Source organism: Echiichthys vipera, assembly GCF_963691815.1.
Source record: "Echiichthys vipera genome assembly, chromosome: 21".
Lineage (NCBI taxonomy): Eukaryota > Metazoa > Chordata > Actinopteri > Perciformes > Trachinidae > Echiichthys > Echiichthys vipera.
The window spans coordinates 25,947,755-25,952,890 of NC_139846.1; positions in this window are offsets into that span (position 1 = coordinate 25,947,755).

Here is a 5,136-nt window from a genome sequence, read left to right on the forward strand (position 1 = left end):
CACGTTTATGCTCCTAGAGGACACTTTAACACACGTTTATGCTCCTAGAGGACACTTTAGCACACGTTTATGCTCCTAGAGGACACTTTAACACACGTTTAGGCTCCTAGAGGACACTTTAACACACGTTTATGCTCCTAGAGGCCACTTTAACACACGTTTATGCTCCTAGAGGACACTTTAGCACACGTTTATGCTCCTAGAGGACACTTTAACACACGTTTATGCTCCTAGAGGACACTTTAACACACGTTTATGCTCCTACAGGACACTTTAACACACGTTTATGCTCCTAGAGGACACTTTAACGCACGTTTATGCTCCTAGAGGACACTTTAACGCACGTTTATGCTCCTAGAGGACACTTTAGCACACGTTTATGCTCCTAGAGGACACTTTAACACACGTTTAGGCTCCTAGAGGACACTTTAACACACGTTTATGCTCCTAGAGGCCACTTTAACACACGTTTATGCTCCTAGAGGACACTTTAGCACACGTTTATGCTCCTAGAGGACACTTTAACACACGTTTATGCTCCTAGAGGACACTTTAACACACGTTTATGCTCCTACAGGACACTTTAACACACGTTTATGCTCCTAGAGGACACTTTAACGCACGTTTATGCTCCTAGAGGACACTTTAACGCACGTTTATGCTCCTAGAGGACACTTTAGCACACGTTTATGCTCCTAGAGGACACTTTAGCACACGTTTATGCTCCTAGAGGAAACTTTAGCACACGTTTATGCTCCTAGAGGACACTTTAACACACGTTTATGCTCCTAGAGGACACTTTAACACACTTTTATGCTCCTAGAGGACACTTTAACACACGTTTATGCTCCTAGAGGACACTTTAGCACACGCTTATGCTCCTAGAGGACACTTTAACACACGTTTATGCTCCTAGAGGACACTTTAACACACGTTTATGCTCCTAGAGGACACTTTAACACACGTTTATGCTCCTAGAGGACACTTTAACACACGTTTATGCTCCTAGAGGACACTTTAGCACACGTTTATGCTCCTAGAGGACACTTTAGCACACGTTTATGCTCCTAGAGGACACTTTAACACACGTTTATGCTCCTAGAGGACACTTTAGCACACGTTTAGGCTCCTAGAGGACACTTTAACACACGTTTATGCTCCTAGAGGACACTTTAGCACACGTTTAGGCTCCTAGAGGACACTTTAGCACAAGTTTATGTTCCTAGAGGACACTTTAACACACGTTTATGCTCCTAGAGGACACTTTAGCACACGTTTATGCTCCTATAGGAAACTTTAGCACACGTTTATGCTCCTAGAGGACACTTTAACACACGTTTATGTTCCTAGAGGACACTTTAACACACGTTTATGCTCCTAGAGGACACTTTAACACACGTTTATGCTCCTAGAGGACACTTTAACACACGTTTATGCTCCTAGAGGACACTTTAACACACGTTTATGCTCCTAGAGGACACTTTAGCACACGTTTATGCTCCTAGAAGACACTTTAACACACGTCTATGCTCCTAGAGGACACTTTAACACACGTTTATGCTCCTAGAGGACACTTTAGCACACGTTTATGCTCCTAGAAGACACTTTAGCACACGTTTATGCTCCTAGAGGACACTTTAACACACGTTTATGCTCCTAGAGGACACTTTAACACACGTTTATGCTCCTAGAAGACACTTTAACACACGTCTATGCTCCTAGAGGACACTTTAACACACGTCTATGCTCCTAGAGGACACTTTAACACAGGTTTATGCTCCTAGAGGACACTTTAACACACGTTTATGCTCCTAGAGGACACTTTAACACACGTTTATGCTCCTAGAGGACACTTTAGCACACGTTTATGCTCCTAGAGGACACTTTAACACACGTTTATGCTCCTAGAGGACACTTTAACACACGTTTATGCTCCTAGAGGACACTTTAGCACACGTTTATGCTCCTAGAGGACACTTTAACACACGTTTATGCTCCTAGAGGACACTTTAACACACGTTTATGCTCCTAGAGGACACTTTAGCACACGTTTATGCTCCTAGAGGACACTTTAACACACGTTTAGGCTCCTAGAGGACACTTTAACACACGTTTATGCTCCTAGAGGCCACTTTAACACACGTTTATGCTCCTAGAGGACACTTTAGCACACGTTTATGCTCCTAGAGGACACTTTAACACACGTTTATGCTCCTAGAGGACACTTTAACACACGTTTATGCTCCTACAGGACACTTTAACACACGTTTATGCTCCTAGAGGACACTTTAACGCACGTTTATGCTCCTAGAGGACACTTTAACACACGTTTATGCTCCTAGAGGACACTTTAGCACACGTTTATGCTCCTAGAGGACACTTTAGCACACGTTTATGCTCCTAGAGGAAACTTTAGCACACGTTTATGCTCCTAGAGGACACTTTAACACACGTTTATGCTCCTAGAGGACACTTTAACACACTTTTATGCTCCTAGAGGACACTTTAACACACGTTTATGCTCCTAGAGGACACTTTAGCACACGCTTATGCTCCTAGAGGACACTTTAACACACGTTTATGCTCCTAGAGGACACTTTAACACACGTTTATGCTCCTAGAGGACACTTTAACACACGTTTATGCTCCTAGAGGACACTTTAGCACACGTTTATGCTCCTAGAGGACACTTTAGCACACGTTTATGCTCCTAGAGGACACTTTAACACACGTTTATGCTCCTAGAGGACACTTTAGCACACGTTTAGGCTCCTAGAGGACACTTTAACACACGTTTATGCTCCTAGAGGACACTTTTAACACACGTTTATGCTCCTAGAGGACACTTTAGCACACGTTTAGGCTCCTAGAGGACACTTTAGCACAAGTTTATGTTCCTAGAGGACACTTTAACACACGTTTATGCTCCTAGAGGACACTTTAGCACACGTTTATGCTCCTAGAAGAAACTTTAGCACACGTTTATGCTCCTAGAGGACACTTTAACACACGTTTATGTTCCTAGAGGACACTTTAACACACGTTTATGCTCCTAGAGGACACTTTAACACACGTTTATGCTCCTAGAGGACACTTTAACACACGTTTATGCTCCTAGAGGACACTTTAACACACGTTTATGCTCCTAGAGGACACTTTAGCACACGTTTATGCTCCTAGAAGACACTTTAACACACGTCTATGCTCCTAGAGGACACTTTAACACACGTTTATGCTCCTAGAGGACACTTTAGCACACGTTTATGCTCCTAGAAGACACTTTAGCACACGTTTATGCTCCTAGAGGACACTTTAACACACGTTTATGCTCCTAGAGGACACTTTAACACACGTTTATGCTCCTAGAAGACACTTTAACACACGTCTATGCTCCTAGAGGACACTTTAACACACGTCTATGCTCCTAGAGGACACTTTAACACACGTTTATGCTCCTAGAGGACACTTTAACACACGTTTATGCTCCTAGAGGACACTTTAGCACACGTTTAGGCTCCTAGAGGACACTTTAACACACGTTTATGCTCCTAGAGGACACTTTAGCACACGTTTAGGCTCCTAGAGAACACTTTAACACACGTTTATGCTCCTAGAGGACACTTTAGCACACGTTAATGCTCCTAGAGGACACTTTAGCAAACGTTTAGGCTCCTAGAGGACACTTTAACACACGTTTATGCTCCTAGAGGACACTTTAACACACGTTTATGCTCCTAGAGGACACTTTAACACACGTTTATGCTCCTAGAGGACACTTTAACACACGTTTATGCTCCTAGAGGACACTTTAGCACACGTTTATGCTCCTAGAAGACACTTTAACACACGTCTATGCTCCTAGAGGACACTTTAACACACGTTTATGCTCCTAGAGGACACTTTAGCACACGTTTATGCTCCTAGAAGACACTTTAACACACGTCTATGCTCCTAGAGGACACTTTAACACACGTCTATGCTCCTAGAGGACACTTTAACACACGTTTATGCTCCTAGAGGACACTTTAACACACGTTTAGGCTCCTAGAGGACACTTTAGCACACGTTTATGCTCCTAGAGGACACTTTAGCACACGTTTAGGCTCCTAGAGGACACTTTAGCACACGTTTATGCTCCTAGAGGACACTTTAACACACGTTTATGCTCCTAGAGGACACTTTAGCACACGTTTAGGCTCCTAGAGGACACTTTAACACACGTTTATGCTCCTAGAGGACACTTTAGCACACGTTTAGGCTCCTAGAGAACACTTTAACACACGTTTATGCTCCTAGAGGACACTTTAGCACACGTTTATGCTCCTAGAGGACACTTTAGCACACGTTTAGGCTCCTAGAGGACACTTTAGCACACGTTTATGCTCCTAGAGGACACTTTAACACACGTTTATGCTCCTAGAGGACACTTTAGCACACGTTTAGTCTCCTAGAGGACACTTTAACACACGTTTATGCTCCTAGAGGACACTTTAGCACACGTTAATGCTCCTAGAGGACACTTTAGCAAACGTTTAGGCTCCTAGAGGACACTTTAACACACGTTTATGCTCCTAGAGGACACAGAGGACACTTTAACACACGTTTATGCTCCTAGAGGACACTTTAACACACGTTTAGGCTCCTAGAGGACACTTTAACACACGTTTATGCTCCTAGAGGACACTTTAGCACACGTTAATGCTCCTAGAGGACACTTTAGCAAACGTTTAGGCTCCTAGAGGACACTTTAACACACGTTTATGCTCCTAGAGGACACTTTAACACACGTTTAGGCTCCTAGAGGACACTTTAACACAGGTTTAGTGTGTGTAGTTTCTCTCATCCACTGAATAAAGGGTTAAAACAATAATAATAATAATAATAATAATAATTTAATGTATTTAATGGATCTCGGTGTAAAAGGTGAAACAAAGAGAAATCATTAAAATAATAAAATAAAAAATAGTAAAAATAAAGATGAAGTTGTTTAAAACATGAAAGACAAAGAGAAAGAGGAGGAAAGGTGGAGGAGGGAGAGGTGGAGACAGGAGGAGGAGGAGGAGGAGGAGGAGGAGGAGGGACTTCTCTGCACTGCCTCGATCCGTCAGTCAGCTGCAGCTCCCGGACACAGAAACA